The 22478-nt window shown below is 38.8% G+C and overlaps 1 protein-coding gene, 1 pseudogene and 1 gene segment (V, D, J or C); 2 read left to right on the top strand and 1 right to left on the bottom strand.

The window, feature by feature from the left end:
- Positions 1 to 22478, bottom strand: part of LOC134317556 (Ig kappa chain V-III region MOPC 63-like) — a 152592-nt gene that overhangs the window by 27099 nt on the left and 103015 nt on the right.
- Positions 6785 to 22478, top strand: part of LOC134316941 (zinc finger protein 850-like) — a 1214164-nt pseudogene continuing 1198470 nt past the window's right edge.
- Positions 16172 to 22478, top strand: part of LOC134316990 (NLR family CARD domain-containing protein 3-like) — a 57356-nt gene continuing 51049 nt past the window's right edge. Inside the window, exon 1 of the mRNA XM_062997606.1 lies at positions 16172 to 16228. The gene's annotated coding sequence lies outside the window, so the exon portion shown is untranslated. The remainder of the gene's footprint in view (positions 16229 to 22478) is intronic.

The following is a 22478-nucleotide window of genomic DNA, read 5'->3' as shown; positions in this document are numbered from 1 at the left end:
CACCATGCAGTGGAGGATTAAATCACTTGTACTTGGATGACATCACTTGACATTTACACCCCCCAAATCTTACTCTTTCCCACACTTCTGACGTGTTTGAGTCACCTGTAGAAGAGCTTTTTATATATGCAAAAACTACTTTATTTTTTTCATATATTTGCAGCATTTGAAATAAACACCATTTGTTTTATCATGCAAATCTTGTTTATTTAAAATAATTGTCTTTTTATTCAGTACATCTGGTATGTTGCCAAACAGCAAGATTGTGCAACAATGGAGAGCGGACACAATGGTCAGTGCATTCCTCAGTTACTGACACCTGAATATCTTTGAACAAACTACACAGACACATAGATAGATAGATTGGTGTATAAATGGAATGTTTACACTTGTGTTCTTTACAATTCTACATTTATTCTTTTGTTTAGAACATGCAGCTAACCCCACTACCACACCTGAGAGATGGGATTAGAGTCCCAACATTGTGGCTCCCTACAAATAAGAGCATGGGTGGTGTAGATCTGTTAGCCTCACTGATTACCCTGTACAATACCAAAATAAGATCATCCATCATGGTACCACAGAATCTCTTTCCACATGTTTGTCCTCACAGAAACATCCTGGTTACAAAGCATCATCAGGGTGACCTGCTCTAGGTGTAAAGTAAACCCCCACCTTACCATAGAGAAAAAAACTGCTTCAAGAGCTTTCACATTAAGCGACATATGCATGCACACTTACACCTTCTGGGTATATTTTAATAAGGACAATCAGTTCATTTTTCATTATAACTGTTATTCTTACACTTATGTATACTGTACACAGACAGTTGTCCTGATAAAAATACTTTATTAAGTATGTTTAAAGTACTGTATAAATACTGTATATACTGTAAAAATTTACTCCATGGTGGGATAATAATGTGTGCAGTAGAGGGTGGATATATATTTATTTATATACTAAATACACACAGCTGTGTGTGTGGATTTTGGGGCTCTTTGCGTAAACTGTCCACATGGTGGCAGCATCGGTAAAGAAAAGATTGTTCAACCACCGTAATGATTCTCTATTACAGCTCAGTGCAAAAGTTTACACCCCCCCGATAAAATCATTCATTCATTCCCTCACTCATTCACTTACACTTTTATTTACTCTTCTACTCCCTCACACACTGATTTACTTGAGCAAAACAATAATCTAAAAATAGGATCATCTCATCTATAAGCTGTTATAGTACACCTAACTACATAAACAAATCTCTTATATAAACAGATACACAGAAAACAATTCCAAAAGATTCATAATATGCAAAACAGTTATGGGATGTAACATAATGTTACACATATGTTTAGCTTGGTCTGACCATCCAGTAAAGACATTCCACCAATTCTACCTCCTACATGTATCACCTGTCCACTTTGCATAATGGTATATACTGTACATGCATACATACATACATACATACATACATACATACATACACACACACACATACAAACATACAGGGGTTGGACAAAATAACTGAAACACCTGTCATTTTAGTGTGGGAGGTTTCATGGCTAAATTGGACCAGTCTGGTGGCCAATCTTCATTAATTGCACATTGCACCAGTAAGAGCAGAGTGTGAAGGTTCAATTAGCAGGGTAAGAGCATAGTTTTGCTCAAAATATTGCAATGCACACAACATTATGGGTGACATACCAGAGTTAAAAAAAGGACAAATTGTTGGTGCACGTCTTGCTGGCGCATCTGTGACCAAGACAGCAAGTCTTTGTGATGTATCAAGAGCCACGGTATCCAGGGTAATGTCAGCATACCACCAAGAAGGACAAACCACATCCAACAGGATTAACTGTGGACGCAAGAGGAAGCTGTCTGAAAGGGATGTTCGGGTGCTAACCCGGATTGTATCCAAAAAAACATAAAACCACGGCTGCCCAAATCACGGCAGAATTAAATGTGCACCTCGACTCTCCTGTTTCCACCAGAACTGTCTGTCGGGAGCTCCACAGGGTCGATATACACGGCCGGGCTGCTATAGCCAAACCTTTGGTCACTCGTGCCAATGCCAAATGTCGGTTTCAATGGTGCAAGGAGCGCAAATCTTGGGCTGTGGACAATGTGAAACATGTATTGTTCTCTGATGAGTCCACCTTTACTGTTTTCCCCACATCCGGGAGAGTTACGGTGTGGAGAAGCCCCAAAGAAGCGTACCACCCAGACTGTTGCATGCCCAGAGTGAAGCATGGGGGTGGATCAGTGATGGTTTGGGCTGCCATATCATGGCATTCCCTTGCGTCAATGCCAAGGACTACCGAACCATTCTGGAGGACCATGTGCATCCAATGGCGGTGCCGTGTATCAGGATGACAATGCACCAATACACACAGCAAGACTGGTGAAAGATTGGTTTGATGAACATGAAAGTGAAGTTGAACATCTCCCATGGCCTGCACAGTCACCAGATCTAAATATTATTGAGCCACTTTGGGGTGTTTTGGAGAAGCGAGTCAGGAAACGTTTTCCTCCACCAGCATCACGTAGTGACCTGGCCACTATCCTGCAAGAAGAATGGCTTAAAATCCCTCTGACCACTGTGCAGGACTTGTATATGTCATTTCCAAGACGAATTGACGCTGTATTGGCCGCAAAAGGAGGCCCTACACCATACTAATAAATTATTGTGATCTAAAACCAGGTGTTTCAGTTATTTTGTCCAACCCCTGTATATATACACACACTCATATATACACTCACTTATATACACACACTCATATATACACACACTCTCATATATACACACACTCACACATACACACACTCATATATATATACACACACTCATATATACATACACACTCTCATATATACACACACACACACTCATATATACACACACTCATATATACACACACTCATACATACACACACTTATATATACACTCACTTATATATACACACACTCATATATACACTCACTTATATATACACACACTCATATATACACACACTCATACATACACACACTTATATATACACACACTCATATATACACACACTCATACATACACACACTTATATATATATATACTCACTTATATATACACACACTCATATATACACACACTCATACATACACACACTCATATATACACACACTTATATATACACACACTCATATATACACTCACTTATATATACACACACTCATAAATACACTCACTTATATATACACACACTCATATATACACTCACTTATATATACACACTCATATATACACTCACTTATATATACACACACTCATATATACACTCACTTATATATACACACACTCATTTACACACACTCTCATATATACACACACTCATACATACACACACTCATATATATATACACACACTCATATATACATACACACTCTCATATATACACACACACACACTCATATATACACACACTCCTATATATACACACACTCATATATACACACACTCCTATATATACACACACTCATATATACACACACTCTCATATATACACACACTCATACATACACACACTCATATATATATACACACACTCATATATACATACACACTCTCATATATACACACACACACTCATATATACACACACTCATATATACACACACACACTCATATATACACACACACTCATACATACACACACTTACCGGAGATGAAGTTTTACTTTGTCACACCACCTTTTGGGTGCTCCAACACAACTTGGTTAAAGACATTGGGGATTTTTTTTCAGTTTCTTGAAAAACGAACTGAAAATAGCAGCTGTTGAGAAAGACGCTCAGCAGCTCAGTGACTGAACAGAACTTTGGTTTATATCTATTAATGTGCACATAAACTGAACACAAATTTAAACGCAGCACTTTTGTTTTTGCTCCCATTTTTCATGAGCTGAACTCAAAGATCTAAGACTTTGTCTATGTGCACAAAAGGTCTTTTTCTTTTAAATATTGTTCACAAATGTGTCTACATCTGTGTTAGTGAGCACTTCTCCTTTGCCGAGATAATCCATCCACCTCACAATAAGAGCACCACGACCTTGATCAGACTTAATAAAGCTGAATGAATGAATGAGTTAGTATCAGTACTGACACTGCAGTCCAGTAGAGGCGCTAATAAACCTGAACGTTGTAGATCAACCAGCTCAATTCATACAGAAGAAGAAGAAGCTGCAGCAGCTGGTGTGTTTGTACTGAAGTGAATCATCTGTAAGTACAATATTTACTTATTTATTTATTACACTTTAATTATTAACTACATTCTAATTAATAACAAAACTAGAGTTCATAATTAAGTATCACTGTGTGGATTTAAGGAGCTTTAACTTCATTTTCACACAAACTACTAGCTGCTCCGCTAACTGTTAGCATCTCACATGATTCAGTACTGATGAACCGATTCATTTGAACCGATTCAGCAAAATGAATCAGTTTATCAGAACTAAATGTAACATTTTTATAGAAACACATCGAGTTATATTTTTATTTACATTCATGACATTTAGTGGACATATTTAGCCAAAGTGACTTTTGTTTTAATACAATAAAACAATGTAATCAGTGGTAACTTAGAAGAGTGTGTAGAACCAGTGAGCAATTACTAGACCAGTATCTCCACCACTGAGCTACCAGGTCAGGTGTTTGTTCTGTTTTAATTGCAAATGTGATTGTAAGTAGTTTTAGATAAATCAATCAATTATTTAAAAAAAAACATTTATTATTTTACATTTAGTTAATCAGACAAATTGTACATTTAGTTATACAAGACAAAGCTTAAACACGAAGGAGAAGGAGATGTGTGATGTGTTCATTCTCTTCCATCTTTATTTAACTGAAGATCTTAGAAGCTCTGTTGGAGGTCTTTTCTGCCAGATGCTGCCCACAATAGTTGTAACGTTCTCGCCGTGTTCAGCCTCACAGAATAAACAACAGCCAATTAAAATAGTCTAAAAGAATTTATCAGAATATTCCTTAAAGGATAAATAAGTACATCTATCTATCTTTGTATTAGATCTTTAATAATGCAGTCAGCAGAAGAGGGACACGTCACCCCGGAGGATCTACAACATGAAGGATTCCAGAAGAAACCAATAAAAAAGGAAGAAGATGAAGATGAGGACGATGATTTCTTCTGTAAGTAAATATGGAGCAATGAGCCATTTCTCCACCAGCCAGTGTGGTACAGTACAGTATGGTACAGTACAGTGAGGTACAGTACAGTATGGTACAGTACAGTATGGTACAGTACAGTGTGGTACAGTACAGTATGGTACAGTACAGTGTGGTACAGTACAGTATGGTACAGTACAGTGTGGTACAGTACAGTGTGGTACAGTACAGTATGGTACAGTACAGTGTGGTACAGTACAGTGTGGTACAGTACAGTGTGGTACAGTACAGTGAGGTACAGTATGGTACAGTACAGTGAGGTACAGTACAGTATGGTACAGTACAGTGTGGTACAGTACAGTGAGGTACAGTATGGTACAGTACAGTGAGGTACAGTACAGTATGGTACAGTACAGTATGGTACAGTACAGTGTGGTACAGTACAGTATGGTACAGTACAGTATGGTACAGTACAGTATGGTACAGTACAGCGTGGTACAGTACAGTGTGGTACAGTACAGTATGGTACAGTACAGTATGGTGCAGTACAGTGTGGTGCAGTACAGTGTGGTACAGTACAGTATGGTACAGTACAGTATGGTACAGTACAGTATGGTACAGTACAGTATGGTGCAGTACAGTGTGGTACAGTAGAGTATGGTACAGTACAGTATGGTACAGTACAGTATGGTGCAGTACAGTGTGGTACAGTACAGTATGGTACAGTACAGTATGGTGCAGTATGGTACAGTACAGTACAGTGTGGTACAGTACAGTGTGGTACAGTACAGTATGGTGCAGTACAGTGTGGTACAGTACAGTATGGTACAGTACAGTATGGTACAGTACAGTATGGTGCAGTACAGTGTGGTACAGTACAGTATGGTACAGTACAGTATGGTGCAGTACAGTATGGTGCAGTATGGTACAGTACAGTATGGTACAGTACAGTATGGTGCAGTATGGTACAGTACAGTACAGTGTGGTACAGTACAGTGTGGTACAGTACAGTGGTACAGTACAGTGTGGTACAGTACAGTGTGGTACAGTACAGTGTGGTACAGTACAGTGTGGAACAGCACAGTATGGTGCAGTACAGTGTGGTACAGTACAGTGTGGAACAGTACAGTATGGTACAGTACAGTGTGGTACAGTACAGTGTGGAACAGCACAGTATGGTACAGTACAGTGTGGTACAGTACAGTGTGGTACAGTACAGTATGGTACAGTACAGTATGGTGCAGTACAGTGTGGTACAGTACAGTGTGGTACAGTACAGTGTGGTACAGTACAGTGTGGTACAGTACAGTGTGGAACAGTACAGTATGGTACAGTACAGTGTGGAACAGCACAGTATGGTACAGTACAGTGTGGTACAGTACAGTGTGGTACAGTACAGTGTGGTACAGTAAAGTAGAAATAATCAGTAGAAATAATAAGAGAATGTGGATAGTGGGATTAGAACCTGTACTGTACTGTACTGTACTGTGCTGCTCCACTCCAGTCTGGATTTAAGGTTTAAATCTAACTGGGATTTATTTGTGATTGGAAAACCAAACCCACGATCTTACATTTCCTCCAGTTGTTGAGTTTCTTCTTCACATGTTGATGGAATTTCAGGTGAAGTCACTTTAATCCCTGTGGAACAAGTCATGGAACTCTTCTCCTCAGTGGACCAACAGTGTGGAGGTTTCCAGATGAAGCCTGTGAAGAAGGAAGAACCTGAAGATACAGATGAACTCAGTAAGACTTTTTTATCTTCAGCAAAATCACATTTTAATACAGATTCATTAATGTTTGAATGTCTTGGAGCATTTTTGCACTAGGAGTTTAAATTGTAGTCCTGCTGCCGCTGCTACTACAACAACCCCAAATCATAAACAGTTGGGACAGTACGAAAAATGCTAATAAAAATGCAGGATTTCTTACATTTACTTGGAATTTTAGTTGATTGCAGATAAGAGAAACTTAACCTGGTGGATGGACTGGGACACCATCAACAGAAGGATACAACCTTAATAGGCAGAGACGCTGTAGATAGCTACAGAGTGACTTGGATTAGCATGAATTAAGTGAGGGCAGCATTAGTGTCATTATTATTATAAGTGTTAGTGTTATTAGTGTCACTTCTCTATAAATGTGGCTATGAAATAAAAATGCTTTAGCCTAACTGCAGTGGTGCTAGCACACAGACTTATTAGCATGAATTAAGTGAGGGCAGCAATAAAGAGAATGAAGAGTGGAAGTCGTCCTAGATGACGTACCAGTGGAGGCATGAACTAGATTGTTCAATGGAATCTTTACATGTGAGAGGGGGCGGCACAGTGGCTCAGTGGGTAGCACTGTCACCTCACAGCAAGAAGGTCCTGGGTTCCATCCCCAGGTGGGGTGGTCCGGTTCCTTTCTGTGTGGAGTTTGTATGTTCTCCCCGTGGCTTTCCTCCCACAGTCCAAAGACGTGTAGGTGAGGTGAATTAAAGATACTAAATTGTCCATGACTGTGTCTGATATTAAACTTGTGAACTGATGAATATTGTGTAGCGAGTAACTACCGTTCCTGTCATGAATGTAACCAAAGTGTGAAACATGATGTTAAAACCCTAATAAATAAATAAATAAATGTGAAAGGATGCTTGAGGAGTAGACACGAATCATAATGGTTCAAATATTTGAAGAATATAAAGTATAATTTTAAGGGTAAAGGTGATGCACAGAGCTGAAACATCTACAGAAGCATCAGCTGATCAGTCACAGCATGAAGATCTGGGAAAGAGAAGAAAAACTAGGTTAAGAAAAGAGGATTTGTGAGCAGCAGTATGGTTTCATGCCAACATGACCAAATACATAAAAAAAAAAAAAGTTCAGAAAGAAACATTGTAGAGGATTCATCACTGGCTAGTTTAGAACAGTCTGTTTATTTCCATCTGAATCGAGCTTTTATACTTTTTGACGTGAGCTTTTGGTCATTATCCTATTATCCTATATTATCCTTTTTCTTAATATCAGGAATTAAATTCGTACTAGTAAGGATTGAATTATTACATGTTCTAATGATAATGAGTTGATTTGCATGTGGATTTAAAGGCGGGGCTAACTTGGGTTGTGCTTTTCTTAAAGAGAACATCATGAACCACATGTACTGCAAGCCAACAAAACAGTAAAGGTTGTACATTACAGATTTTGCAGCATACTCGAGCATTTACATTAAAAAATGAACTGCAGAGTGAAAATACATCTAACCCTTAAATCTGTGCTCTATCACGTCATCTACATATCAGTATTAAACCACATTTCTTTTCTAACGCTGACGTGTTAATAATGTATGGAATGACGTGTAAGAAAGCTGTAAAATGTAACATCACTTCATTACTGCATCCCAACTCTCTCACATCTACACTTCACAAAGTACAACTACACTAATGAACAGCTTTCTAATGGAGTTTCTCTGGTCCAACTTAAAATGTGCAACAGTCCAGATGCAGTAGACGGCACTTGGAAGACTGAACGGTCTACTAAATAAATACACATTTATTTGATTCCTCTGTTAATGATGATTATTTTAGAAAAAAAAACAGATCTTAGAAGTAGATTATTGATAATTACATTTGATTTCCAATCACTTGCACTGCCTGTTTAAGTCGAAGCTCCTGATTCTCAGTGTTTTACATGACAGTGATTTATATACAGTGTAAGAGATGAAAATCACTGTCAGGTGTGTGTATGCAGGTCTAGGGTCAGTGTAATGGGAGCTTGGTTGCCAGACACCTATGGAGGTCATCTTACAGATGGCAACAACAAAAGCGCTTCAATAACCAAAACTAAAAAAATATTAACTACATTGGGATTAGCTAAAACACTTAAAGCCAACATTAAGAAAATGTATTCAATTTAATATAATCCATTGTCATTTTATTATATATTCATTTATCAAACTCAGATTTTATTGCAGACTTGGCAACCCTGAATATTTGAAGACACTCCCACATGCAGTGACAATGAGCTACTATTGGATAAATTCAAACAGACTCATTTGAATAGAATTTTAACTAGTAAAAAAATATTTTCTGATATCAAAAATTGAATTCCTGATATCGAGTAAAGGAGGATTAAAAGCTAAAACGACTTCCCATATTATCCTGCTATAAGGTTCATTTTTTTCTTACACTTGTGAGCACATTTCACTCTAAACTGCTCTGATAAGCCTCTGATTTTATTGTTCCTGTAACACGTTTCCCTGCCTGGATCCGGTACAATTTGTCCTTGACTTTTATATTATTTTTTATTCCCTTTTTGACTTTTACTAACAATGTTTATTATTTATAATGTTACAAATATTGATTCAGTATTGTTTTCTGTTTCAGAAATGAACAACCATTTCCACGATCACATGAAGAGCTGCAGTGATGTTAAATATGAGACTCTGGTGAAGATTAAGACTGAACGTGAGAACCTGACGCCCACCAGAAGCTCCAGTAATCAGCAAACGTCCTCTGGTCCTGTCAGCATTAACACGTCTCACCAGGGGAAACAGCAAAAAGGAAACGTCTGCTCACAGTGTGGGAAGAGCTTCAGGTTCCAGTGTGAACTCAAAACACACCAGCGCATTCACACTGGAGAGAAACCGTATCAGTGCTCACAGTGTGGGAAGAGCTTCAGGTCCACGAGTAATCTAAAAAAACACCAGCGCATTCACACTGGAGAAAAACCGTATCAGTGCTCACAGTGTGGGAAGAGTTTTAATAGTCAGAGTGATCTAAAAAAACACCAGCGCATTCACACTGGAGAAAAACCGTATCAGTGCTCACAGTGTGGGAAGAGTTTTACTAATCAGAGTGATCTAAAAAAACACCAGCGCATTCACACTGGAGAGAAACCGTATCAGTGCTCACAGTGTGGGAAGAGTTTTACTAATCAGAGTGATCTAAAAAGACACCAGCACATTCACACTGGAGAGAAACCGTATCAGTGCTCACTGTGTGGGAAGAGTTTTAATGGTCAGAGTGATCTAAAAAAACACCAGCACATTCACACTGGAGAGCAACCGTATCAGTGCTCAAAGTGTGGGAAGAGCTTCAGGTCCACGAGTAATCTAAAAAAACACCAGCGCATTCACACTGGAGAGCAACCGTATCAGTGCTCACAGTGTGGGAAGAGTTTTAATAGTCAAAGTTATCTCAAAATACACCAGCGCATTCACACTGGAGAGCAACCGTATCAGTGCTCACAGTGTGGGAGGAGTTTTAATAGTCAGAGTGCTCTCACAAGCCACCAGCGCATTCACACTGCAGAGAAACCGTACCAGTGCTCACAGTGTGGGAAGAGTTTTAATAGACAGAGTCATGTCAAAACACACCAGCGCATTCACACTGGAGAGCAACTGTATCAGTGCTCACAGTGTGGGAAGAGTTTTAATAGTCAAAGTTATCTCAAAATACACCAGCGCATTCACACTGGAGAGCAACCGTATCAGTGCTCACAGTGTGGGAGGAGTTTTAATCAACAGAGTCATCTCAAAACACACCAGCGCATTCACACTGGAGAGAAACCGTATCAGCAGGGTTTCATCACACCTCCCAAAAACATACCAGTATGTGGACTGACTGATATAAATCCTTCTTGTGAGTGAGTGAAAGTTTTCCTTTAAAATTCTACATGTAAAAGTTCCTTTTTTTTTTACTTTAAATAATCTTTAAAACATTTTCTTTTATAAATGTAGAATATTTTGTGGTCACTGATTTTTTTTATTTTTATGTTTTTATTGTATTTAGTTTTTCTATTGAAATAAACATTAGTGATGTTGCAGGTTTATAATGAATTAATATGATTGTAATAATACCAGTTTTATTTTAATAAAGAGATATTTGATATGTTGCTGTTATTAGTGTCACTTCTCTATAAATGTGAACACAACTGAGTTGTTCTAGAGGTTTAAATTTTATTCGGTGGATCTCAGAAGTTTAAAGCTTCTTTTCTTCTAGACCTCAACTTCTCTTCCACACGTTTCTTTTCCTTTCTTCCCTGAACTGGGTAAGGTATTCTTGTTGCTCTGAAAGAGGGCAGACTTTTGGCATCTCTAGCTAAAGAAACTAGTAAAAAGAAAAGAAGGTAAGAGCCAATAAAAGAGCACAAAATAAAAAATAAATAGCCAAAAAGGGTCAGAGCAGTTGTGGTGGCAGCCTACCTCACTGGCATCAGCTTCTAGAACCAAGGATTAGATGGTTAAAAGAAGATCGTAATGGTAAGAGGGTGCCGTACAACTGGGATATGACCAATGAAGTGGCAGAGGAATCAGCTAGTAAAATACTTGGTGCAGACACAGGAACAAAGTAAAAGAGACTTGGAGGTGGAAGTGCAAAAAAAATTTACTTGCCAAAAAATAACTGGTATCTCCAGAAAGGCGAAGAGAGTGGACAGAAGTACGAGGAGATGTGGAGTAAGGCAGAGAGAGGAGTGATGAAGGCTGAGTAAAGGATGTATGGTGAGCTGAATAAGAAGTTGGAGACTAAGGAAGGTGATTGGAGGGATTTACCAGACAGTAGAACAGAGAGTTAGAATAATAAAGGATGCAGACGAGAATGTGCTGATAAATGAGGACAGTGTTCTCAGAAGATGGAAAGAGTTTATTGAGATGATGATGATGAATGAACAAAATTGGAGAGAGAAGGTTGGAGAACGTACAGATGGTGAGCCAGAGAGTGCCTTGGATTAGCAAGGAGGAAGTGAGGGCAGCTAAAAAGAAAATGAAGAGTAGAAAGGCAGTTGGCTCAGATCACATGGTGAAGACATGAAGATGTTTAGGAGAGATGGTGGTGGGGGTTTTAAGCAGATGAACATAATGATGGAATGTACGAGGATGCCTGAGGAGTGAAGAGGAAGAGTAATTGTTCCAGTTTTTAAGAATCAGGGTGATAAGCAGAGCTGCAGCATCTACAGAGGAATAAAGTTCATCAGCCTCAGCATGAAGATCTGGAGAAGAGAAGAAAAGCTAGGTTGAGAAGATAGGTGAGGATTTGTGAGCAGCATTATGGTGTGTTGATGGAGAAGTAGTGTAAAGCCAGACTCAGAGCTGGTCCATGATGCAGTTCCCCCTCCACTTTGAACCTCACTGCTGGTCTTCATATGATACGGTGTTAAGGGCAGGAATGAGGAAGGACGGACTACATGACTGGTGAGGTCTGGTACGGTGTAGGACCTGAAGGCGGTGGCACTGACTAAAATACAGGAGAGGGAGTTGGAGGTGGCAGAGATGAAGATGCTGCAGAGATGAAGAACAAGTTCATTAGAGGTACAGCGCAGGAAGGATATTTTAGACACAAAGTTAGTGAGGTGAGTTTGAGATGTTTGAGATGTTCAGAGGAGAAATAAAAGTTACATGAGGAGAAGAGTTGTGAGCATGGAGCCACCAGGCAGGAGTAGTAGAGGAACACCAGAGAGGAGGTTTAGGATGTGGTGAAGGAGGAATGCAGGAGTAGTAGAGGAACACCAGAGAGGAGGTTTTAGGATGTGGTGAAGGAGGAATGCAGGAGTAGTAGAGGAACACCAGAGAGGAGGTTTAGGATGTGGTGAAGGAGGAATGCAGGAGGTGTGATGGAGGAGGTTCAAGACAGGACGAGATACCGAAGTGCATCACAGAAATGATCCTCATATTTATTACAGCTGAAGAGACTCGATATCCTCTAAACTCTCTCCAGTTTAAATCTGCAGCTACTTTCTTACCTAATAGCATCTGAGTCCATGATGATGTAAAGCTTGCTCGATTGTGGACAGTGTCAGCCATGTTTCAGCAGCTTCTAACTCATGGCAGACTCATTATTAGTTATCTGTCATCATATCTGAGGTAAATGTTAATGTTCTCAATATGACTGACCACACTGAATTGTGTTAGCATACATGCTAAGTCTAAATTCTGTTATTGTAGCTCAATAAAAATCATTATTAGTTATCTGCCATCATATCTGAGGTAAATGTTAATGTTCCCAATATGACTGACCACACTGAATTGTGTTAGCATACATGCTAAGTCTAAATTCTGTCATTGTAGCTAAATAAAAACCATTATTAGTTATCTGTTATCATATCTGAGGTAAATGTTAATGTTCTCAATATGACTGACCACACTGAATTGTGTTAGCATACATGCTAAGTCTAAATTCTGTCATTGTAGCTAAATAAAAACCATTATTAGTTATCGGTCATCATAACTGAGGTAAATGTTAATGTTCTCCATATGACTGACCACACGAATTGTGTTAGCATACATGCTAAGTCTAAATTATCTTCTTGTAGCTAAATAAAAACCATTATTAGTTATCTGTCATCATATCTGAGGTAAATGTTAATGTTCTCCATATGACTGACCACACTGAATTGTATTAGCATACATGCTAAGTCTAAATTATCTTATTGTAGCTAAATAAAAACCATTATTAGTTATCTGTCATCATATCTGAGGTAAATGTTAATGTTCTCAATATGACTGACCACACTGAATTGTGTTAGCATACATGCTAAGTCTAAATTATCTTATTGTAGCTCAATAAAAACCATTATTAGTTATTTGTCATCATATCTGAGGTAAATGTTAATGTTCTCAATATGACTGACCACTAGGGTTGCCAACTTTCAGACATGGAAATAAGGAACACCCTGGGCTGGTGGTTTGGCGGAAGGCATAGGATAGGGGGGTAGGTGGTTAGGGTTGCACTTCATTGGAACATTATCAAAATGTTTTATTTAGGCTGTTTAACATATGTTATACTTTAATTCTTTATAATAAGAAATTATATAACAATAATATAATAATAAATATCATATTTTAGGGAAAACAGCATAAAGAACATCATGTAAAAAAAACCTACATTTTTTCCTAATCCAACCTTCCAACCTTTAAACGTGCAAAACAGCAATTTTACTTTTTTTTTTTTTTTTTTTTTTTTTTTTTTTTTTTTTTTTTTTTTTTTTTTTTAATAAAACAGACTTGGTATTATAAAAATAACTGCCATCCACTTCTGAGATGTTCCCCGGGTCACCCACTCCTGATGCTCTGTGAGGCACTGTAGAATGCTGTTGGCAGTAAAAAAAACTTATCATAGAGATCGTCCATGAAGATGTTAAGCCTGCCACCAGGTGAAGCTGCTCAGTGATCTTCTCCATGTCTTCATAGAAGATCCACCCAGATGTCGGAGAGAGAGGCTGCAGGTGAAAGAGCCAGCTGTCCTCTGAAAAGTTGTACCATTTTTGGATGTATCTGATGGCAGTGTTTAAGAAGCCTGTAAACTCCAGTCTGGCAACATCAGCATCAGATGGAGAGAGACGCTTAAGCTTTTGTTTTGTCAGGAAGCCATAGAACCCGTCACCTCTTCTTTGAGTTAATCTTCTCAGAAAAGAGTGCATAATGGCATAGATGTCAGCTGATGTGGTTTCATCCCTCTCCAGCTTCTTGACCACCGCTTCAAAGAGGGACAGGACATTATTACAGAAGAGGAGGTATACCTCCCCAAGATCAGCCTCCTCCTCAACTCCAGCAGCATCCCCTTTAAGCCTCAGCAATGCTTGCAGGTGCCTTGGACAGTCAATGCTGATGAAATATGACTTCAGACAGGTCATTGCAGGGTTAAGTGAGAGCCATCTCGTCACCACATGGCACAGAATTTCATGGAACTCAATATCACAAAAGGCACAAAACTCCTTCAAGGACTCTCTTCTTTTGGCAGAGATGGAAAAGAAACTGTAGACCTTAATGACAATATTTTCCACACCAATGGTGAGCTGATCCAGGGCGTGTTTAATAGTGTTATGGACAATATGTGCATGGCAGTTGCCTTGGAGGAGGTCATTGTTGGACTTTATGTTCAGTTTTGTGAAGACTGAATTGTGGATGCCATGATTGACATTTGTATTGTCTGCACTGAATGCAAAGACATTCAGGTGTCAGTAACTGAGGAATCCACTCTCCATTGTGTCCACTCTCCATTGTTGCACCATCTTGCTGTTTGGCAAAATACCAGATGTACTGAATAAAAAAGACAATTATTTTAAATAAACTAGATTTGCATGATAAAACAAATGATGTTTATTTTCAAATGCTGCAAATATCTGAAAAAATAAAAGTAATTTTTGCAGAAAGAGCAAGATTTGGGGGGGGGGGGGGGCGACTGGATCGAGTTTTCTAGCATGTCAGATATCTGATCTTAGATGTACGACTGGAAATGAGTGACATGTCGAACAGCCAATGAGAACGCAGGATACAGTGTGAGGGGAAACGCAGGAGAGGATATAGTTTATATCAGAATACACCGGCACACACACGTTTTACAGTATTTCTGATGCAAAATTATTAATTAACCTCCAACTTACTACAGAACAAGCCATATACTGTTTGTGTTGCCAAATCCACTCAGATTCATTTATTTTTCCTCTTTGATTTTACGCTGCACATCAGCGCACAAACACTTTGATCACTCGCTACTTGTTGACGTGCATTTTTGGACGTGGTATCATTAAACCATTAGTCACTTCTTGCGTTTGTTCTCGTGACTAAACGTAGTTTGGGAGACCAGAGAAGCTCGCCTGCGATTCCAGTTGGTGATGGATCGTGTAGTGTGAAACCCCCTATCACCAATCAGTCGTGTAGTGTGAAATACACACCGACTGAAACACTCCCGAGTGCAGGAGATTCAGTCGTGTAGTGTGAACTGTACAGAGACCTGACGAGTGACGACTGGGAAAGTCGTGTAGTGTGAACTTGGCATTAGGATTACTAGTCCTGTGCCTTGACCACTAGGCTATGGCCTTAAATAAGAAATCAGAAGGTATTTAGATAGAATGACACGTTTCTGAAATGTCTGAGCTAGTATTTAATACTGGAACTTATTGGTCTGGATGTTTGTGTTTGTTTTATTTCTGTATTTACTGTTTTCTCAGATCTTGTGTAACCTGAATTCTCTGAAGCCTCTGGTGAACCCGCCTCTTCCTCTTCCGGTTTGTGAAAGTGAAAGTATTTGGAGCTTCGACTCTGTTACACGGAGAATTAAAATCATAAACATCTTGTTTTCTACTTGAAAGAACTGATTATTACAGGTGAGATCTTTCATTTAAATATATAAAGTAACATAATTTCATCATTTCAATCCTCTGTACATATCGGGTCCGTGTATCTGTCGTCATTCGTTTTTCACTTTAAATCCTAAAGTAGAAAAACAGGAAAACGGGGCGTTGTTCTTTATTCGTTTTAAGATTAAAAATCAAATAACAAACGAGCAGAAAGTTGAGTCTTCACTTGACGTTGGTAAGATGGCGGATGTAGTACGTAGCGTTGTTGTGTGCATACTGCACACTTCTGTACTGGAAGTATGTACTTTTTTACCGGCCGAGTAGTGCATACATCCTCCAATCTAGTACGTACTCTGTAAGTATGCGATTCCGGACGCAGTTATAGTCTTTTGACTAAAATGTCATTTAGTTTTAGTCATAATTTAGTCATCTGAATTGTTTTAGTTTTAGTCTAGTTTTAGTCGACTGATTATCATAAGAATATAAATATAAAATATAATATAAAATATAAAGGGTGTAAAATGTAAATGCTTTTTCATCAGTTCCAATGAATTATTTAAGTCATTATATACAGTGGGGCCAAAAAGTATTTAGTCAGCCACTGATTGTGCAGGTTCTCCTACTTAGAAAGATGAGAGAGGTCTGTAATTTTCATCATAGGTACACTTCAACTATGAGAGACAAAATGAGAAAAAAAAATCCAGGAAATCACATTGTAGGATTTTTAAAGAATTTATTTGTAAATTATGGTGGAAAATAAGTATTTGGTCACCCACAAACAAGCAAGATTTCTGGCTCTCACAGACCTGTAACTTCTTCTTTAAGAAGCTCTTCTGTCCTCCACTCGTTACCTGTATTAATGGCACCTGTTTGACCTCGTTATCTGTATAAAAGACACCTGTCCACAGCCTCAAACAGTCAGACTCCAAACTCAACCATGGCCAAGACCAAAGAGCTGTCGAAGGACACCAGGAAGAAAATTGTAGACCTGCACCAGGCTGGGAAGAGTAAATCTACAATAGGCAAGCAGGTTGGTGTGAATAAATCAACTGTGGGAGCAATTGTAAGAAAATGGAAGACATACAAGACCATTGATCATCTCCCTTGGGGTCAAGATCTCATCCCATGGGGTCAAAATGATCATGAGAACGGTGAGCAAAAATCCCAGAACTACACGGAGGGACCTGATGAATGACCTGCAGAGAGCTGGGACCAAAGTAACAAAGGCTACCATCAGTAACACACTACGCCGAGAGGGACTCAAATCCTGCAGTGCCGGGCGTGTCCCCCTGCTTAAGCCAGTACATGTCCAGGCCCGTCTGAAGTTTGCCAGAGAGCATATGGATGATCCAGAAGAGGATTGGGAGAATATCATGTGGTCAGATGAAACCAAAATGGAACTTTTTGGTAAAAACTCAACTCGTCGTGTTTGGAGGAAGAAGAAGAACCCAAGAACACCATACCTACTGTGAAGCATGGGGGTGGAAACATCATGCTTTGGGGCTGTTTTTCTGCAAAGGGGACAGGACGACTGATCCTGACTGTTAAGGGAAGAATGAACAGGGCCATGTATCGTTAGATTTTAAGCCAAAACCTCCTTCCATCAGTGAGAGCATTGAAGATGGAACGTGGCTGGGTCTTCCAGCATGACAATGATCCCAAACACACCGCTCGGGCAACGAAGGAGTGGCTCCGTAAAAAGCATTTCAAGGTCCTGGAGTGGCCTAGCCAGTCTTCAGACCTCAACCCCATAGAAAATTTGTGGAGGGAGTTGAAAGTCCGTGTTGCCCAGTGACAGCCCCAAAACATCACTGCTCTAGAGGAGATCTGCATGGAGGAATGGGCCAAAATACCAGCTACAGTGTGTGCAAACCTGGTGAAGACTTACAGGAAACGTTTGACCTCTGTCATTGCCAACAAAGGTTATGTTACTTGTATTGAGTTGAACTTTTGTTATTGACCAAATACTTATTTTCCACCATAATTTACAAATAAATTCTTTAAAAATCCTACAATGTGATTTCCTGGATTTTTTTCTCATTTTGTCTCTCATAGTTGAAGTGTAGCTATGATGAAAATTACAGACCTCTCTCATCTTTCTAAGTAGGAGAACTTGCACAATCAGTGGCTGACTAAATACTTTTTGGCCCCACTGTACACTTACACAAAATGAAACATTTTTAACCAGTTATGGAATATTATTAATGTTTGAATGTGCAATACACACAAAAACAGATTTAACTTATTTCAAACAGCATCTTTATTTACCTGACCTTGCTTATTGAGCATAACAATAACAAAATATTAATGACCAGTAGGCCTGCTCTGCCTGAAAAATATATGCATTGTTTATAACAAATTGCATTTTACATTCTTTATAAAACTGGGTACTGTAAAAGCAGCTGTGCCATTAGTGCAAAAATAAACACCAAACATATAACAAAACAGCTAACCTATTAATAATTTAGTATTTCACAGGTTAATTATTTTAACAGCTGAAATTCCCAAAAACATTCAAAAAGAAAGTGCATAAGCTATAATGCCATCAGGCCTGCTCTCCCAGAGCTATCAATGTGACCACAGAGTACAAAAGATTTATTTGGTTCTATTCATTTTAAGGAAAGCACTTTGTGCTAATGTTACCCTTGCTCTATTGCGTCGGCCTCTGGTGAGGTCACCTGTAACACTGAATACCCTCTCTGCAAAAGCTTGAGAAGCTGGCATAGCCAATAAGTCTAATGCAAAAGTTTTTAAGCTGTGATGAAAAGTGTCACTTTTATCCAGCCAAAAGTCTATTCGAGTGTCACAAGTGATGGGTTGTGAAAGTTCTTCCTTATACTTTCTGATCTGCTGCCTCATGCTGCTTGTGGAGATCCTATTTATAGACTTTGTGTGGCATTTTGAAAGAAACCTGAAAACTGCTCCATTGTCCACTGCTTTGATGTGGATGGTGCTGCTTCTGATTCCTCTGTTAACTTCCTGTTCTCCTTTCCATCATCTTTGGACTGATCCTCATGTTGTGAATGTGACTGTGTGAGCTGGATCACATACTCCTCTGCCTGTTTCAGTAGTTGCAGTATATTTTATCAGCCACATAAACAAGGGTTTCACACACAGTAGGATTGACAAAGCTGGCGGCTGCTACAAGTGGTGAGAACTTTTCATCGGTTGGATCCAATATTCAAGCAAAACGCTGGCTCATACTTGCTTTCATTTTCTTCGCAAGAGTGGCAAGGTCTCGATGGCTAGTGTTCTCTACAAAGTCGGAAAGGTGGCTGAGCAGATCAAAGGGTGCAGGGACCACCAGGGACATGGACATGGTGTCACTCTGAAGGGTTTGAGTATGTTCTGCAAAAGGCAGCAGTAGTTCATGCAATGGCTTTAACTTTTGCCACTCACTAGGGAGCAAGCTGTCCTATCCCATGTTGTTTCACTTTGAGGAGTCGCGAAATCATGTTGAACGTGCTTGACCAGCGTGTGGGGCAGTCATTTACAACAATAAGGCCACACTCGTCCAATAGCCTTTGTGTTGCAACGGAAGACTTGCGAAAGAGCTTTACCACTGACCTTGCTTTATCAAGGACTCTATTGACACCTGATTCCTTCTGTATCATGTGGATGATGAGCTGTAAGGTGTGCACCACACACAGTGTCCGTTCCAAATCCATGTCGACATGATGATACCTAACAACAGAAACACAGATAAATGAGCATAAGTATAAGCATAAGTAAGTAAGTAAGCATAAAATGTTTTTTTTTTTTTTTTACATGTAGATGTTTAAAATGGATGGTAATTTTTTCTCAGAATCTCAGAATTTCATATAGTTAATCGCGATTAATCGCATAAAAAAATCTGTGTAAATGTTATAGAAAACAAGGGTTTTTAAGTGAAATGTTACAGTTAAAATGGTGAACACATTTTATGCTAAATGTACTCATGTTGAAAACTGCTGGGACAAGAGAAAACTTTAAGGGAGTTTTATTCACTCACATACTAGGCAGTAATACTATCCAGCAGAGACCCTTGACTTCGTATAAATGTCAGATTGTAGGTTAGAATTTCTCCATCAGCAAACATTGTAGATCAGCGGTGCTTTAGGTGGGATAAGGCGTAGTTATTGTAACAGACTTTTCTGTGGTTGTATCGTGACAATGGTTTGATGGACGTTTCTACACTAAGTGAGTGTGTTTTGACCCTTTGGGGCTTCCATAGTTCATGTAAAAGCGTGCTAGGCTAACGCGATGACTCTAGCTGTCTGCTATTCGGTACCGTAACAGAAGAAGTTAATAAAGTGTTCTGCTCCCGATAACTTGTGAATATAGCGTGTATTTATTTCTTTATTAAGAAGGTGCATTACTACGACGATCGGTTACATTTGAGAAACGCTGTCTTAATGAGAGATGTCGTGCATGGTCAAGTCTCAACATGAACTACGGATGACTCGCAGGGCCAAATAGAATTTGCGTTAACGGCACTATTTTTTTTAATCGCGTTAAATTGAGATCGCGTTAATGCGTTATTATCGTGTTAACTTCCACAGCCCTAATATATATATATATACAGTATATGCTGTTTTGATTTATTGCCAATGTAGAACAAATTTAAAAACTGCTCACTGCAAGTTATCAGTTTCAGGGTCAGAGTCACTTTCCATCAATGGGGAGTCTTCTGAATTACCAGAGGTGGTTTCTTCTCCCTCTAGTGTTGTGTGTTTAAATGCTGCCACCATGTTACTCCCATTGTCTGTTATTACTGTGAGGATTTTCTCATTTGGTATGCCCCATTCTTGCACACATTTATCCACACATGCTTTGATTGACTGTGCAGTGTGTGGGTGGGCTACTTGTTCAAGGGCCAATAATATGTGTTCTGGTAGGGCTGGGCGATATGGATCAAAAATAATATCTTGATATTTTTTCGCTGAACCACGATATACGATATATATCTCGATATTTTTCATCCCATAAGGTAATAACAAAAAGACACTTCTGAGACAAAGCTACATGTTCCAAATTTTTGACAGGCACTTTTATTAATTGATTCACACAAGAACTATTTTCCTTAAAAAAAAAAAAAGAACTAGGAAAAGAAAAAGTTTGTTGTTTTCTAACGTCTCACCTGTGGTGTAATGTGAATTACAAATATATTGTCTGGCCCTTTAAGAATGTTAAGTGTACTATAGGGCGCAGGGAGCAAGTGTGTAGGGAAGATAACAAACATGTTTCCGGCTGTGCTCATGTTCTTCTGATGTTTTGCACTGAGCTTGTGTGACATTAAAAGTAGCGTTCTCGTTAAACCCCCCTCACGTTTGGTCTTTATACATTGTTTTACATCAGTCGCCACAACATTAACATTTACGTTAATATTTTTTTTACCGTATAGATCTTAATTCTGTAATACAGGCAGAACTAATCGTTCATGTTACTGTGTAACTATCACAACATTTAATGCATTTTAATCAGCGTTCTGCTTCATGCACTTTATTATTATTTAACAGCTTTATTTGTTGTTAAATTGCTGTTTGCCCCTTGTTTACTGCAGAGTTAGTTCATGCAATTTTATTAATTTTTGGTTGTTTATTGGCCAAGAACAAGAAATACTATCCACGATTTTCCTGGCAACACAATGGAGGCTGCCATGACACCTCCCTATTTCCGTTTGCCGGTTTTTCGTTTCCGGTCGCGTTAGATTTGCTGTAGTACTAACTACAACATTACTAAACTACTTTTGGTAAGGACTGCATGGTTCAAATATGAGCTCGGGCTCGACGTGTGCCGCTCTCGGGTGCCACAACAACTCAAAGAAATTGAAGCTGTTATTGGAAAGTACGTGCTTTAAACACCAGCGGATTTGTAAACATTGTCGGTGCGCTGCGCCTTACGCGTTACATTCCATAATAATATAATAATAATCATATTAATTATATCAATAATATAATATTTATTAATTAAATAATAATAAAACATTTATAATATCGTATAATGCAGTTTCACTTTGTATAGTCCAAAATTTTAGAGAGCGTTGCAGAAATTGGACAAATAACATTTAAATCCGGACACACAGACAGACACGGCTTGTCCAAGTGAATACTGAACGGGTGTAAATACCCTGTTTGTTGTTCCCAGTTCATTGTTTTAGTAAATTAAACAACGCAACGCGTTTTATTCTGTCCCTTCAGCTCCCCTTTCCTGCTTTACATCCACTCATGAACCAATATAAGTATACACTGTTGTAGAAGTAAAAACAATCAACAAATCAGTCGTGATACATGGTTTA

Source organism: Trichomycterus rosablanca, chromosome 1, assembly GCF_030014385.1.
Source record: "Trichomycterus rosablanca isolate fTriRos1 chromosome 1, fTriRos1.hap1, whole genome shotgun sequence".
Classification (NCBI taxonomy): domain Eukaryota; kingdom Metazoa; phylum Chordata; class Actinopteri; order Siluriformes; family Trichomycteridae; genus Trichomycterus; species Trichomycterus rosablanca.
Note: the sequence above shows the minus strand (reverse complement) of the source record. Positions and strands in the feature narration are given on the sequence as shown.